The following is a 17,763-nucleotide window of genomic DNA, read 5'->3' as shown; positions in this document are numbered from 1 at the left end:
GTAAATGCGAACATAGATTCAAATTCCATACTGCAGGATAGCATTCTTTAATCCTGGTCTCAGAATACCCAAGACCGAATTGCAATTGAACACAAAAGAAAATACAATGTTGATGATGCTAAGCAACTCCATGCCCACTGCTGCTGTAGTTTATAACAGTATGCTGCTGACTAAGTTCCAAGCGGCTACAGTGCAGGGAAGGGAAGGATCCAAACCTGGCTCTCTGTCTCATTGTCAAATGTCCGGGGTGCACGGCACCACTCTCTCATCTGAGGATCATGTGCTAGTCAGCCCAAAACTTGACTCGAGTTCAATTGGAGGTAGAGAGGGAGAGAGAGACAGGGAGAGGGAGACCAGGAAGAGAGAGAGAAAGAAAAAGAGATCCTGTCTTCCTTCTCCTCTCTTACCCTCAGCTTGTCTGTCTCTGAGTTTAGATCTGCTATCTGCCAGAGGGATTTCAGGCGACCGAGGCAGACTTGAACAATAACCATTTTGAAATGTTTCCTGGTAAATGGTGGCTGTGTGAGTCATTGGAGAGCACAATATTATGTGTATGTGTGCGTGCGTGCGTGCGTGCGTGTGTGTGCGCGTGGGTGTTTGTATGTTGGTGCAGGTGTGTGTGTGTGTGTGTAGTATTTACACTGTGTGTTTGTGCGCACGTGTTCATACAGTACCGCTTCGGTTTGTGCGCTTTTGGGTGTATCAGTGTTAAGGAACGACGGATTAGGCTTGCTCCACTTGGCAAAGAAACTGTTAAAGGAATTGCAGCAACAAAAAATAGAAGAACACCATGGTAGAACTAAAAGTAGTAACCGCATGAACCCATAAATAGAATAAGGCCTCCGATTCACTGCATCACCTTTCCTTGTTTGTCTCGAGATCAAACCGAACACTAGCATGTTCGTACAAGTTGAACAGTACTTAGAGCCCCACAAAAAAAGTCTCAAGAATAAGGTAGCAGAGTTGCCTTTACCTAGGATGGATAGGTTTTTACATCCGTGCGTGACAAACTACAGTGTTTCTGGCAGACAGGCAGGTTGTAAGCACATACTCATTTCAACATCTAGCTACTATCTGTCTCTCTACCTACAAATCCAGCAGCTTTTTTCATGTCGACGAGCAAGGAGACTTGTGGCAAATGGGGTTGTACTGTCAAAAGGTCAAAACCCCCAAAATATCTATCTACCCACAAATCTCTTTAATCCAATGAGTACCACAGCCTTTTCCATGTAGGAGGAACAGGAAGACTTGACCCAGATGCTATGTGGGAAGGGTTAGCTCACATTCTGGGAGTAGCGAAGGTAGATTGAACCTAGCGGTAAACTGATACAAACAGCTGCATTCCTTAATAAACTACTCCACGCCTCTTTTTCACCCAATCCAAGAGGGCCCCCTGCATTCAAACTCAGCTTGGATCTATTATCAGACGACCGGGTTTGCTCTTTTCTCTCTTATTAGCGGCCATTTTATTTGAGGGACCTATCTACATCTGCTGGGAGATGACGCAGCACTAATGGACAGTCGGAAGGGTGTGTGGTGATGGAGATGGTGGTGGGGTGTGGTTGTAAAAAAACACAGAAAACTATTCCTTAGAAGGGTTGAGCCATAACCCTTGATCCCCAACAGCACTGTACTATAGGTGTTAGATAGAGATATTGTACAGACCCTGTCAATTCCCATTAATTAATAACCCAGCATAGCTTCTGTCCATTAACTCACCACCCTGATAAGATTATAGTCATAGCCTGCCAATCCAGGTTAGCAAGCTCTAACAAACTAGCCTAGCATTGTTGTCAAAAAGTGAATGACTTTCACATAGGGAAATGGTTAAGATTGTTTTTTCACATTGAGGTGTGTGTGTACTTGTTTTCCTAACTTATCAGGAAACCAATGTCCTGACAGGGTTGTAAAACAATAACTTGGTTTGTGTCCAGAATATCTTCAAAAGCTATTTTAAGTTTAAGGTTTAGGGTTAAGGTTAGGGTTAGGTTAATGGGTAGGGATCGGGAAAATAGGATTTTTAATTGTAAAAAAAGATGTACTCCCCCAAAAGTCCTGAAATGTCATAAGAATAAAGCTGTGTGTGTGAATGTTCTCCCAGCAGTCCTGTACACAGTACTCTGATGTCGTAAACTGTGCTAAGTTAGTAAGTGCAGGTTGTGTGGTGTTAGAGTATTGGGTTGACACTTGAGAAGTGAGGAACTTTTGAACTGATATTGACGTCAGTCACTGGTGTGCGTGAGTGAAGAGGGAGAGTTTGGTTAGAGCCACAAGTAAGAGCTTAATCATTTCTCTAATCTGAGGTCACCTCGTGAGGTTTGGATTTCCACGTACATCAAGTTGACGAATTCCACAAATTTTGAAAGGAAACGCTGAAGAAAAGGTGTGAGCTGAGGCTAAAGAAAAAAGGTCAGGTGAACACGCTATTGGACTCTTTGTGAAGACTTTATCACGTATATTTTTACAAGTCTACTAAAAAAAAGCAGTAGTGAAGAGAAGCATTGATGATATGTTGATGAGAATTCCTTGTGATTGATATGCCCTGGTCTAAACGATACCTTACTTTTGAAGAGTTTTACTTGTGAAACTAATTTGTATGCCGTTCTATTCCCCTTGTATGTCGCAATAGAAGACACACTGGATAAGAATGTGGGTTGTAAAATGACTCAAATATGAATGTTTGTTTTTTAGGCCTAGCTGAGACTTAAGTGAGAAACAAATCTCATCGCCACACCCACAACATTGTTATAAGGATGGCATAGTGCTTGTCGGGAAATGCCACAACACATGACAATGGATGGATGTGTTTGATCATTAAAGGAGAAAAAAAAAATTAGGCATAGCGGTCAAAATTAATGAAGGTTAGGGGTTAAGGTTAGGTTTAAGAACAAGGGTTAGGTTAAAGCTGCAATGTGTAACTTTTTGGGTGAACTGACCAAATTCACATAGAAATATGTATTATAGATTTGTTTTCTCATTGAATGCAAGTCTAAGAAGTGGTAGATCAGTTCTATGTGCACTATTTCTATGCTTCCCGTTCTTATGTTTTTAAGCAGTACAATCCTCCATTGCAATTTCAATGACCAAGATTAAGGCTGGAAGACCTGAAAGTTTCAGACGTTGAGCTACTTTTACTTGGTTCCCCTTTTATCGCTCTGTCTCTCTCCCTCTCATTTCCTCGATCGTTACCATAGAAGTTCTGATATTAACCACCGGCGTGTGTGTGTGTGTGTGTGTGTGAAACTTCCGTGCATCATCGCAATGACTGTGTGGTTAGAAATGACGTGTGTGTAAAAGGCCATGCACCCTTTCAGTCCAGCGGTGAAACCCCACAATGAAACTTCTGTGAGCGGTGGCTTGCAGCGTTGCACCATGCAACTCTCGATTGGCGTCATCCACCTCCCTCCAATCACACCACCGCACGCACACAGTACTATTGTCCTTATGTAGGCACAGTTGGTGCCTGGGCCAAGGGAATTCACCAGATGGTCCGCTCACCAATCCCTTGGGCCAAGAGAATTCACCAGATGGTCACAGATCTGTCTCCCTATTCCTATTATCATTACCATGCAAAACAGTCTGGCCTCATAGCAATCTCAATGATGATTATGATTATGATGATGATGGTTGATGGTTGATAGCGATGATGTTAATGGTGATGAGGAAGATCATGGTTGATGGCTATGATTATGGTGTTGATGATGACGGGTAATGGTTGATGGCTATGATGATTATTATGATGATGGTTGATGGCTATGATGATGATGGTTAATGGTTGATGGTTGATGGCTATGATGGTTGATTTCCATGATGATGGTTAATGGTTGATGGTGATGAGGAAGATGATTGTTGATGGCTATGATGTTGATGGTGATGATGAAGATGATGGTTGATGGCTATGATGTTGATGGTGATAATGATGACGGTTGATGATTATGGTTGATGGCGTTGATGATGATGAGGAAGATGATGGTTGATGGCAAGGGACTGAAGATGATGAAGGCTGTAAACTCTATACACCACTGGATTTAACAGCTTCCCAAGCATTATTCTACTGTATTATGAAAACGGTCCTATCACTGACTTCCCAGACTGGATTATGTTATGGCTTTCCAGACCCACTGAGAAGTACAAGTCTGCCAAAGTCAGCACAACATTGTCGTAGGGATAAGAGTTCAGTGCATTCCTGTCTCAATAATGTTCCTAGGCCCACAGAGAGAGCGAAGAATACAATGGTAGGCAGGGTAAATTCAGGAGACTGTGTGTGTACTTGTAATCATAAAATCCTTGTATATCCAATTATGTATTATTGAGTTGAGAAGTCATGTAATGCATTCAGTATGTATGTCATGTGTCCTATGTGTGTGTGTGTGTGCGTCAGGTTGTGTGTGTCTGTGTCAGGGTTTACGTTAGCTGGCTTTTGACCGATTAAAAAATAAATAATAGAAAAGCTGATAATAAAATTGCCGCTAGCTAATTGTCCAGGAGAAGAAGAAACAATTATATTTCAAAATGCTGCTTCTTCAATGATGGAAATACCAGTTGATGGAAATACCAGTTGATGGAAATACCAGTTGATGGAAATACCAGTTGATGGAAATACATTTAACTTGTCATGCTTATTGGTCTGTAGTTTAATTTGCATCATTTTGTGGAATTAAATTTGTTATGTATCTTATTTATCACACATCTGTCAGGCAGCACAAGAGCTGCTGCTCCATCATCTCAAACAGAAAATCTAGGCAGGCTTCGTCAGTGTGTCACATACCACTTTGCAATGAGCTGGAGGCAGTATGCATTTTGAAAACATATACTTAATTGTTTGAAACCTGAATATTTTACCACATCTTACCTTGCTTCAAAGTAGCCTTTCCAAAATCAGACCATATACTTTCTTTCATTGTCCAGTAGCCAAAGCCACAATCCTAGTCATATTAGGAAAGGAAAGGGGGATACCTAGTCAGTTGTACAACTGAATTCCTTCAACTGAAATGTGTCTTCCGCATTTAACCAAACCCCTATTAGCAACCCATGCTAGTTGTTGCATATTAGATCTCCCCTCTTTCTCCCAAAATGTTTGTTAGTTTTACCTGTTTTTCATGATATCCAATTGGTAGTTACAGTCTTGTCCCATCGGTGCCACTCCCGTACAGACTCAGGAGAGGCAAAAGTCGAGAGCCACGCGTCCTCCAAAGCACAACGCTGCCAACCTGCACTGCTCCTTGACACACTGCTCGCTTAACCCGGAAGCCAGCCGCACCAATGTGTCAGAGGACACACTACAACTGCCTACCGTGTCAGCGTGCATGCTCCCAGCCCACCACAAGGAGTCACTAGAGCACGATGGGACAAGGACATACCAGCCAGCCAAACCCTCCCCTAACGATGCTCATGGGTCTCATATTCACAGCCAGCTGCAACACAGCCTGGGATCAAACCCGGGTCTGTAGTGACACCTCAAACACTGTGGTGCAGTGCCTTAGACCACTGCGCCACTCGGGAGGCTCTCTTTCTAAATTTCTAATAGGGTATTTTCATCTCTGTCACATGAAACTGCTTGCATGTGCCGTGCGCTGCTGACAACAGTGTTTTCCCATGAATTGCATTATGGAACAAACATTTGCTCGTAGCCTACTCTCTGCGCATTGCTGCACTTATAATATTAAGAATTAATAGTTGATCAACATTTTAAGCTAAAAATGTGGATCTGTTCCATCAGACTAATTGCTTTTTAACATTTTAATGTAGCCTAGGTCTACTGGTTTGAATGGTATGAATTTGGGATCGTCCAACAACTGTCCCAGAGTCTGTTTGGAATAGGCTATTTATTTATTTATTTATTGACAAGCTGACCAATAGACTAGGTAAACTTTTTTACTATGGGGGATAGTAGATTGGCAGGCTAGTGATTTTGCTGTTTGTTACTCATCTTGTTGGCTGAGGATAAGTAAATGTGGACAGTTAGTCTAACATCTTCAAAGTGCACATCAGAATTCGGTAAGAAGGGACCACACATCGTTGCTCCCTCGACCTGCATGTTCTGTTAATATGAATTACCATAATCTAAATGTGATTTCTGTTATTCTGAGCACTATGGGTGGACGCCCTAATCAGGTTACTCATCCAGTGCATATGGGTCCGGTAAATTTTCAAATGTCCAGTAAATGAAAATCCTGCCGGTCAAATGTCCGGCGCCAGATTTTCCGAACGGAAACCCTGGTTTGTTTGTGTGTGTGTGTGTGTGTGTTTCATGGCCTGCTTAAGAGGATGTGAGGGTGTTCTAGCAGTGCAGCTTTAAAGGAAGCAGGAAGGGGAAATGATGGCTATGGTGATTAGAGTGGAGCAGAGAGGTGAACTCCAGCAGAGAAGGATGTCATACTGTATACAATTGAATAGTCTTAGAGGGCTGACTCCTAACAGCCCTGGTGGTTAGAGCGTTGGACTAGTAACCGAAAAGTTGCAAGTTCAAATCCCGAGCTGACAAGGTACAAATCTGTTGTTCTGCCCCTGAACAGGCAGTTAACCCACTGTTTCTAGGCCATCATTCATAATAAGAATTTGTTCTTTTCTTCACTGACTTGCCTAGTTACAGTGCCTTGCGAAAGTATTCGGCCCCCTTGAACTTTGCGACCTTTTGCCACATTTCAGGCTTCAAACATAAAGATATAAAACTGTATTTTTTTGTGAAGAATCAACAACAAGTGGGACACAATCATGAAGTGGAACGACATTTATTGGATATTTCAAACTTTTTTTACAAATCAAAAACTGAAAAATTGGGCGTGCAAAATTATTCAGCCCCCTTAAGTTAATACTTTGTAGCGCCACCTTTTGCTGCGATTACAGCTGTAAGTCGCTTGGGGTATGTCTCTATCAGTTTTGCACATCGAGAGACTGACATTTTTTCCCATTCCTCCTTGCAAAACAGCTCGAGCGCAGTGAGGTTGGATGGAGAGCATTTGTGAATAAACTTAATACTAGACTTAGAAGGCTGAATACTAGGTTTAAAACGCTTACTACTAGTCTTAGGGGGCTGAATCCTAACTTAATAATGGTCTTAGAGGGCTGAATCCTAACTTAATACTGGTCTTAGAGGACTGAATCCCAACTTAATACTAGTCTTAGAGGACTGAATCCTAACTTAATACTAGTCTTAGAGGGCTCAATCCTAACTTAATACTGGTCTTAGAGGGCTGAATCCTAACTTAATACTAGTCTTAGAGGACTGAATCCTAACTTAATACTAGTCTTAGAGGGCTGAATCCTAACCTAATACTGGTCTTAGAGGGCTCAATCCTAACTTAATACTAGTCTAACACGGAACCCAAACCAGCTGCGCACGTGCTCCATCGTGCATAAATGTGTTTTGTCCCCCCACACCAAAAACAATCACGACATGCAGGTTAAAATATCAATTAATTACATTAGGTCGAAAGCATTAAACATGTATGGCAATTTAGCTAGCTAGCTTGCACTTGCTAGCTAACTTGTCCTATTTAGCTAGCTTGCTGTTGCTAGCTAATTTGTCCTGGGATATAAACATTGAGTTATTATTTTACCTGAAATGCCCAAGGTCCTCTACTCCGACAATTAATCCACACATAAAACGGTCAACCGAATAGTTTCTAGTCATCTCTCTTCCTTCCAGGCCTTTTCTTCTCTTGACTTTATATTGCGATTGGCAACTTTCATAAATTAGGTGCATTACCGCCACTGACCTCGTTCGTCACCCACGTGGGTATAACCAATGAGGAGATGGCACGTGGGTACCTGCTTCTACAAACCAATGAGGAGATGGGAGAGGAAGGACTTGCAGCGCGATCTGTGTCAGAAATAGAACTTCTATTTTAGCCCTTGGCAACTCAGACGCTCGTTGGCGCGCGCTAGCAGTGTGGGTGCAATAATTGAATAACATGGATTTCAAAATGTATTTTGCAACGCTCGTGCATGCTGCGTGCGGTGTGGTCAGCCTATTAGAAGGATGAATCCTTACTGAATACTAGTCTTAGAGGACTGAATCCTAACTTAATACTAGTCTTAGAGGGCTGAATCCTAACTTAATACTAGTCTTAGAGGGCTGAATCCTAACTTAATACTAGTCTTAGAGGGCTGAATCCTAACTTAATACTAGTCTTAGAGGGCTGAATCCTAACTTAATACTAGTCTTAGAGGGCTGAATCCTAACTTAATACTAGTCTTAGAGGGCTGAATCCTAACTTAATACTGGTCTTAGAGGGCTGAATCCTAACTTAATACTGGTCTTAGAGGGCTGAATCCTAACCTAATACTAGTCTTAGAGGACTGAATCCTAACTTAATACTAGTCTTAGAGGGCTGAATCCTAACTTAATACTAGTCTTAGAGGGCTGAATCCTAACTTAATACTGGTCTTAGAGGGCTGAATCCTAACTTAATACTGGTCTTAGAGGGCTGAATCCTAACTTAATACTAGTCTTAGAGGACTGAATCCTAACTTAATACTGGTCTTAGAGGGCTGAATCCTAACTTAATACTGGTCTTAGAGGGCTGAATCCTAACTTAATACTGGTCTTAGAGGGCTGAATCCTAACTTAATACTAGTCTTAGAGGGCTGAATCCTAACTTAATAGTGGTCTTAGAGGGCTGAATCCTAACTTAATACTGGTCTTAGAGGGCTGAATCCTAACTTAATACTAGTTTTAGAGGGCTGAATCGTAATTTGCTATCGTCATTTTGGTGTTAAAAATAAAGTATTCAAATTCCCTTTAGGAGCCCCTTGGCAAGGTCATTACAATAGGGCATCATTACCTGTCTCACACCAGCAGCGCAGGCAGACCTCAATGTATATCATCTGGATGGATTTGCTACATACGCTTCGGGCCTTTTCAAATACTACTGTCAGTTGAAACGGTCACACTTTAAATAAAGTATATTCTATGTAGGCTTTATAAAGGGTTTATGAAGGCTTCACTCGGCCTTCATAAGATACACTTTGTTCAAAGTTTCCCAGTTGAACCTTACGACCCCTAAGAAGACAGGGAACTCTTTTTTTATACTATGTGCTTTCAAAAGACTCGGGACACAATAATATCTTTGAAAATGCCATAAATTCCAATAACTCCCAAAATATGTTGATACAACGCAAAGTCCAAGGACACATTATTTTATCTGCCCTGGAAGAATGGATCATATTTTCTTGCTGCCACAACCTACGGCTACAATGTTAGTACAGATGCAAATCCTGTAACACACACACACACAAGACCTGCGTTCAGATACTGTTTATTGTATTTCAATTACTTTCACATATATTTTAAAGTGAGTACATGTATTTGGGAAAAAATGTATTTGAAAATGGAAATAGCTGAATATTGGAATGTATTTGAAAACACATTTGGAAAGGATTGGCAAATATTTGAACTCATGCCTGTTTGGGTATTTTAAATGTATTTGGAAATAAGTATTTAAAAATAGTATTTTTATAGGAAATTATTTGAAAATACTTCAAATAGACAGAAAATAAGTGTTTAAAATACAAGTATGAAGGTATTTTAACCCACAAATAAAAGCCTGAAAATACAGGAAGCTATTATCAATATTCAAAACCTGTGAATAACTGCATAGACTGAAATAGACACACACACATACACACACTATCAAACTGCTCAGTGGTGTAAAGTACTTAAGTAAAAATACTTTAAAAAAACGACTTTACTATTGATATTTTTGACAACTTTTACTTTTACTCTGCTATATTCCTTCCATACATTTTCCCTGACACTGAAAAGTGCTCGTTCCATTTTGAATGCTCAGACAGGACAGCTATATGGTCCAATTCACACACCTATCAATATTAATGCTCTGTCATCCCTACTGCCTAAACACATACTAAACACATAAACGCGTACCGGCATTACAAAAATGACCTTTTTTGGAAAGCAATTATTATTTTGGGAGAAAAAAAATTGTTCTTCATCCTATAATGTCTCAAACATCGTTACCCCTTAGCAACAGATGTGGGATAAATACACACACCCTTCCCACAAACAATCACAAGCTCAGATGTTCAACAGTTATTCCACCCCCGAGCCCAACTCAACAGAAGACTTGATGTCTGAATGTATATACAGTTGTAGCTGTTTGAGAAGACATGCAACATTGAGCAAGAATGGAAGATTTGCTTAACCAATGATGGATGTCAGATACGTCAAGTCCTACCTGATGGAGGTCAGATATGTCAAGTCCTACCTGATGGAGGTCAGATACGTCAAGTCCTACCTAATGGAGGTCAGATACGTCAAGTCCTACCTGATGGAGGTCAGATACGTCAAGTCCTACCTGATGGAGGTCAGATACGTCAAGTCCTACCTGATGGAGGTCAGATATGTCAAGTCCTACCTGATGGAGGTCAGATACGTCAAGTCCTACCTGATGGAGGTCAGATACGTCAAGTCCTACCTGATGGAGGTCAGATACGTCAAGTCCTACCTGATGGAGGTCAGATACGTCAAGTCCTACCTGATGGAGGTCAGATACGTCAAGTCCTACCTGATGGATGTCAGATACGTCAAGTCCTACCTGATGGATGTCAGATACGTCAAGTCCTACCTGATGGAGGTCAGATAAGACAAGTCCTACATGATGGAGGTCAGATATGTCAAGTCCTACCTGATGGAGGTCAGATATGTCAAGGCCTACCTGATGGAGGTCAGATATGTAAAGTCCTACCTTATGGAGGTCAGATATGTCAAGTCCTACCTGATGGAGGTCAGATATGTCAAGTCCTACCTGATGGATGTCAGATACGTCAAGTCCTACCTGATGGAGGTCAGATAAGACAAGTCCTACATGATGGAGGTCAGATACGTCAAGTCCTACCTGATGGAGGTCAGATACGTCAAGTCTTACCTGATGGATGTCAGATACGTAAAGTCCGACCTGATGGATGTCAGATACGTCTCTTTCCCCTGAAACACACACATGCTGGTCCCTCGTTGTGACCATTTTCCCAAGCATCTCTGAGCAGTCAAACCTTTTGATTATTTCGTACCGCCAGGGCCACAATAATTTGCTCCCTCTCTGATTGTCCGAGTGTGACCCCCTCCCATGTGTTACTGCAGCTAGTGTCACCAGCACTGCCACTACCTCATTCCACATGGCTACCCCTACCCCGGTCAACTGCCCGGCACCCTCCACAGCAACCAGCAGAAGCCCCCACCATTTCTCCTTTACCCAAATCCAGATAGCTGATGTTCTGAAAGAGCAGCAAAATCTGGACCCCTACAAATCAGCCGGGCTAGACAATCTGGACCCTCTCTTTCTAAAATTATCTGCCGAAATTGTTGCAACCCCTATTACTAGCCTGTTCAACCTCTCTTTCGTATCGTCTGAGATTCCCAAAGATTGGAAAGCTGCCGCGGTCATCCCCCTCTTCAAAGGGATGACACTCTAGACCCAAACTGCTACAGACCTATATCTATCCTACCCTGTCTTTCTAAGGTCTTCGAAAGCCAAGTTAACACCTAAGCCACGCTCAAGGTTCTAAACGTCATCATAACCGCCATCGATAAGAGACATTACTGTGCAGCCGTATTCATCAACCTGGCCAAGGCTTTCGACTCTGTCAATCACAACATTCTTATTGGCAGACTCGACAGCCTTGGTTTCTCAAATGATTGCCTCGCCTGGTTTACCAACTACTTCTCTGATAGAGTTCAGTGTGTCAAATCGGAGGGCCTGTTGTCCACACCTCTGACAGTCTCTAAGGGTGTGCCACAGGGTTCAATTCTCGGGCCGACTCTCTTTTCTGTATACATCAATGATGTTGCTCTTGCTGCTGGTGATTCTCTGATCCACCTCTACGCAGACGACACCATTCTGTATACTTCTGGCCCCTCCTTGGACACTGTGTTAACTAACCTCCAGACGAGCTTCAATGCCATACAACTCTCCTTCCGTGGCCTCCAACTGCTCTTAAACGCAAGCAAAACTAAATGCATGCTATTCAATCGATCACTGCACGCACCTGCTCGCCCGTCCAGCATCACTACTCTGGACGGCTCTGACTTAGAATACGTGGACAACTACAAATACCTGGGTGTCTGGTTAGACTGTAAACTCTCCTTCCAGACTCACATTAAGCATCTCCAATCCAAAATTAAATCTAGAATCGGCTTCCTATATCGCAACAAAGCATCCTTCACTCATGCTGACAAACATACCCTCGTAAAACTGACCATCCTACCGATCCTCGACTTCGGTGATGTCATCTATAAAATAGCCTCTAACACTCTACTCAACTAACTGGATGCAGTCTATCACAGTGTCATCCGTTTTGTCACCAAAGCCCCATACACTACCCACCATTGCGAACTGTACGCTCTCGTTGGTTGGCCCTCGCTTCATACTCGTCGCCAAACCCACTGGCTACAGGTTATCTACAAGTCTCTGCTAGGTAAAGCCCCGCCTTATCTCAGCTCACTGGTCACCATAGCAGCACCCACTCGTAGCACGCGCTCCAGCAGGTATATCTCACTGGTCACCCCCAAAGCCAATTCCTCCTTTGGTCGTCTTTCCTTCCAGTTCTCTGCTGCCCATGCCTGGAACGAATTGCAAAAATCTCTGAAGCTGGAGACTCATATCTCCCTCACTAGCTTTTAGCACCAGCTGTCAGAGCAGCTTACAGATCACTGCACCTGTACATAGCCCATCTGTAAACAGCCCATCTATCTACCTACCTCATCCCCATACTGGTATTTATTTATTTATTTTGCTCCTTTGCACCCCAGTATCTCTACCTGCACATTCATCTTCTGCCGACCTACCATTCCAGTGTTTAATTGCTATATTGTAATTACTTCGCCACCATGGCTTATTTATTTCCTTAACTTACCTCATTTGCACTCACTGTATATAGACTTTTTGTTTTCTTTTGTTCTACTGTATTATTGACTGTATGTTTTGTTTATTCCATGTGTAACTCTGTGTTGTTGTATGTGTCGAATTGCGACGCTTTATCTTGGTCAGGTCGCAGTTGCAAATGAGAACTTGTTCTCAGCTAGCCTACCTGGTTAAATAAAGGTGTAATAAAGAAAATAAAAAATACCCACCGCCTAGGGACAAGGTACATTTAAAACCAGATACCTTTAGACTTTTACTCAAATAGTATTTCACTAGGTCAAATCAAATCAAAATGTAATTTGATTTGATTAGGTGCATTTTACTTTTACTTGAGTCATTTTCTATTACCGTATCTTTACTTTTTCTGAAGTATGACAATTTAGTACTTTTTCCACCACTGAAAGCACTAGCCTGGAACTTTTTCCTCAGAAATCCTTTTCTAAGAACTGAATGTGATGCAGTGTTCAGTTTCTCTAAACTAAGATGAAATTGTTTCCATTCTGTGAAGTCAGAGGTGCAGAATAAAATGTGAGTTTTGTTGTTGTATCCCACAGGCCAGATTTCAATTATAAGATGAGCGACGAACCCTGTGTGAGCCACACGTTACAGTTCTCTGTGAAAGCGCACATACACACATCTGCACATACACTTACACACATCCGCTTAAACACACACCCACTCAAATATACACACAGCCACTCAAACACACACATACCCACTCAAACACGCGCAGTGATTTTGAGTTGCAAACACTACCCATCCTCTGCTATAGTGTATAGTCACACTCTCTCTCCTCTCTCAGACTCACTCACTCTCTTTTTCTCTATTTTTCTCTCTTTTATCAATCTTTCATTTGTACCTCACACAGAACAAATCTGTTTCTCTGTACTGTATATCTCCAATCTCTTCCGATAGGTCAGACAAAGATGAGCTCAGAAAAACTGATACAACATCGACCCCTCCCCCCTCTGTACCTCCATTGATTACGAATTGAAAACGTATCCTTCTAGAAAGCTCAATGAGTCAAAAAAAGACCTTGGGCTTAAGCCCTTAACCCTCAGACACACATACAGTATATATTAAACATACAGTATATATTAAACAAATAAGCTGAATCACCCCTACAAATATCCGTTCCAGGCTGGTCGTATGGCTTCTCACAGCCGTGCATGTTCAAGTCTATAACAGTTTATCTAGAGCCCTCACAGATATGGCAGATATGGATATTGTGTGTGTGTGTGTTCATAAGTGTCCATATACACTACCATTCAAAAGTTTGAGGTCACTTAGAAATGTCCTTGTTTTTGAAAGAAAAGCACATGCTGATGCTCCAGATACTCAACTAGTCTAAAGAAGGCCAGATGTATTGCTTTTTAATCAGACAAGTTTTCAGCTGTGCAAACATAATTACAAAAGGGTTTTCTAATGATCAATTAGCCTTTTAAAATGATAAACTTGGATTAGCTAACACAATGTGCCATTGGAACACAGGAGTGATGGTTGCTGATAATGGGCCTCTGTACGCCTATGAAGATTATCTATAAAAAGTCTGCCGTTTCCAGCTACAAGTCATTTACAACATTAACAATGTCTACACTGTTTTTCTGATCAATTTGATGTTATTTTAATGGACCAAAAATGTGCTTTTCTTTCAAAAACAAGGACATTTCTAAGTGACCCCAAACTTTTGAACGTGTTACGGTTTTCTTTATCTGAAGTAGAGTCGGACCAAAACGCAGCGTGGTAATTTTGATACATGTTTAATGAAGACGAAACACAATCAATACAAAAACAATAAACGTACCGTAAAAACCTATACAGCCTATCTGGTGACAACAAACACAGAGACAGGAACAATCACCCACGAAACACACAACGAATATGGCTGCCTAAATATGGTTCCCAATCAGAGACAACGATAAACACCTGCCTCTGATTGAGAACCACTGCAGACAGCCATAGACTTACCTAGAAAACCCTACTAAGCCACAAACCCAATACGTACGAAAACCCCAAGACAAAACACACCACATAAATAAACCCATGTCACACCCTGGCCTGACCAAAATAATAAAGAAAACACAAAATATAAAGACCAGGGCGTGACAGAACGGTGGTGTATATCCATGACCTGTGAAATGTTTGAATCCATCTCGACTGTGACATGATTTGTGGATTCAAATAAAGAATGTGTGTTAAAAGCCATGTACATGTAGCTCTTTCTGCCAGTTGAGTTCAGATAAAACCATCTGATTTGTATTGCTCCACATTACATCACAGGGTCAGGGTTAGACTGTTAGGGTACAGTTTACTCAGTTCAGCCCTTTGGAATAACTATGGCATGATGATTATAATGTAAGTCGTAAGATTGTTCAGTGTCTTGCCAGCTGATGGCAGAAGTAGGGCTGGGCTGTATACCGTATTTTACGATATACCCCTATTGATGCACAGATCAGTTAGTTTTTCTAACATTACCTTCTATAACGGTATTTGCATGGTTGGTTTGTCAAATGTGATACGCCATGTTTCACGTCCATTTTTAGTAGTTTAGTAGTTTTTTTATAGTTTACTTCGTTACTTGAGTCATCTCTCTCCGCTCACTTTCTCTCCATCAACGTGTGGGTGGGTGTGTGTGGGGGGGCGGAGGGGGGTGAGTGTGTGCATGGCCTTGGTTTTGTATAATCTGCATTTTCTGCTTACGCCTTCACAATGTGGCCCACTTCCTCACCTCTGTAAATAGGGTGTAAAAGTGTGTACTCGGCAGAAAAATAGATGTGTGTGTGTACACAGATACATAGGGATCTCATCATTCATTGGACTATTATCTTATATTATCTTATATCTCGTATGTTTTACATTCACTTTGGGTTACTTAGGTAGATAATACATATCTGTGTGTTTTGGTATGTGTGTAGCAGTTTGGCTTATTGACCGGTCTATCCTCATGTGGGTATAGGATGCTGTGTGTCTCTGGCAGTCTAATCTGTCTGAGGCAGTGGTATAGGATGCTGTGTGTCTCTGGCAGTCTAATCTGTCTGAGGCGGTGGTATAGGATGCTGTGTGTCTCTGGCAGTCTAATCTGTCTGAGGCAGTGGTATAGGATGCTGTGTGTCTCTGGCAGTCTAATCTGTCTGAGGCGGTGGTATAGGATGCTGTCTCTGGCAGTCTAATCTGTCTGAGGCGGTGGTATAGGATGCTGTGTTTCTCAGGCAGTCTAATCTGTCTGAGGCAGTGGTATAGGATGCTGTCTCTGGCAGTTTAATCTGTCTGAGGCGGTGGTATAGGATGCTGTGTTTCTCTGGCAGTTTAATCTGTCTGAGGCGGTGGTATAGGATGCTGTGTTTCTCTGGCAGTTTAATCTGTCTGAGGCGGTGGTATAGGATGCTGTGTGTCTCTGGCAGTCCAATCTGTCTGAGGCGGTGGTATAGGATGCTGTGTGTCTCTGGCAGTCCAATCTGTCTGAGGCGGTGGTATAGGATGCTGTGTTTCTCTGGCAGTCTAATCTGTCTGAGGCGGTGGTATAGGATGCTGTGTTTCTCTGGCAGTCTAATCTGTCTGAGGCGGTGGTATAGGATGCTGTGTGTCTCTGGCAGTCTAATCTGTCTGAGGCGGTGGTATAGGATGCTGTCTCTGGCAGTCTAATCTGTCTGAGGCGGTGGTATAGGATGCTGTGTGTCTCTGGCAGTCTAATCTGTCTGAGGCAGTGGTATAGGATGCTGTGTATCTCTGGCAGTCTAATCTGTCTGAGGCGGTGGTATTGGATGCTGTGTGTCTCTGGCAGTCCAATCTGTCTGAGGCGGTGGTATAGGATGCTGTGTTTCTCTGGCAGTCTAATCTGTCTGAGGCGGTGGTATAGGATGCTGTCTCTGGCAGTCTAATCTGTCTGAGGCGGTGGTATAGGATGCTGTGTTTCTCAGGCAGTCTAATCTGTCTGAGGCAGTGGTATAGGATGCTGTCTCTGGCAGTTTAATCTGTCTGAGGCGGTGGTATAGGATGCTGTGTTTCTCTGGCAGTTTAATCTGTCTGAGGCGGTGGTATAGGATGCTGTGTTTCTCTGGCAGTTTAATCTGTCTGAGGCGGTGGTATAGGATGCTGTGTGTCTCTGGCAGTCCAATCTGTCTGAGGCGGTGGTATAGGATGCTGTGTGTCTCTGGCAGTCCAATCTGTCTGAGGCGGTGGTATAGGATGCTGTGTTTCTCTGGCAGTCTAATCTGTCTGAGGCGGTGGTATAGGATGCTGTGTTTCTCTGGCAGTCTAATCTGTCTGAGGCGGTGGTATAGGATGCTGTGTGTCTCTGGCAGTCTAATCTGTCTGAGGCGGTGGTATAGGATGCTGTCTCTGGCAGTCTAATCTGTCTGAGGCGGTGGTATAGGATGCTGTGTGTCTCTGGCAGTCTAATCTGTCTGAGGCGGTGGTATAGGATGCTGTGTGTCTCTGGCAGTCTAATCTGTCTGAGGTGGTGGTATAGGATGATGTGTGTCTCTGGCAATCCAATCTGTCTGAGGCGGTGGTATAGGATGCTGTGTGTCTCTGGCAGTCTAATCTGTCTGAGGCGGTGGTATAGGATGCTGTGTGTCTCTGGCAGTCTAATCTGTCTGAGGCGGTGGTATAGGATGTTGTGTGTCTCTGGCAGTCCAATCTGTCTGAGGCGGTGGTATAGGATGCTGTGTGTCTCTGGCAGTCTAATCTGTCTGAGGTGGTGGTATAGGATGCTGTGTGTCTCTGGCAGTCCAATATGTCTGAGGTGATGGTATAGGATGCTGTGTGTCTCTGGCAGTCTAATCTGTCTGAGGCAGTGGTATAGGATGCTGTGTATCTCTGGCAGTCTAATCTGTCTGAGGCGGTGGTATTGGATGCTGTGTGTCTCTGGCAGTCCAATCTGTCT

At 42.6% G+C, this 17,763-nt stretch overlaps 1 protein-coding gene across 3 annotated transcripts in view; it reads left to right on the top strand.

Moving 5' to 3' along the window:
• nek6 (NIMA-related kinase 6) overlaps nucleotides 1-17,763 on the top strand; it is an 86,515-nt gene that overhangs the window by 18,210 nt on the left and 50,542 nt on the right. The window contains exon 1 of one of the 3 annotated variants that reach the window (XM_036976812.2): nucleotides 2,146-2,409. The exons of the other annotated variants lie outside the window; for them this stretch is intronic. The gene's annotated coding sequence lies outside the window, so the exon portion shown is untranslated. Of the gene's footprint in view, nucleotides 1-2,145; nucleotides 2,410-17,763 lie in introns of those variants that run through there. 3 annotated transcript variants of the gene reach the window in all.

Source organism: Oncorhynchus mykiss, chromosome 5 (genome assembly GCF_057628025.1).
Source record: "Oncorhynchus mykiss isolate SJ-2025 chromosome 5, ASM5762802v1, whole genome shotgun sequence".
NCBI lineage: Eukaryota > Metazoa > Chordata > Actinopteri > Salmoniformes > Salmonidae > Oncorhynchus > Oncorhynchus mykiss.
The sequence above is the reverse complement of the archived record's forward strand: the minus strand, read 5'-3'. Positions and strand labels throughout refer to the sequence as shown.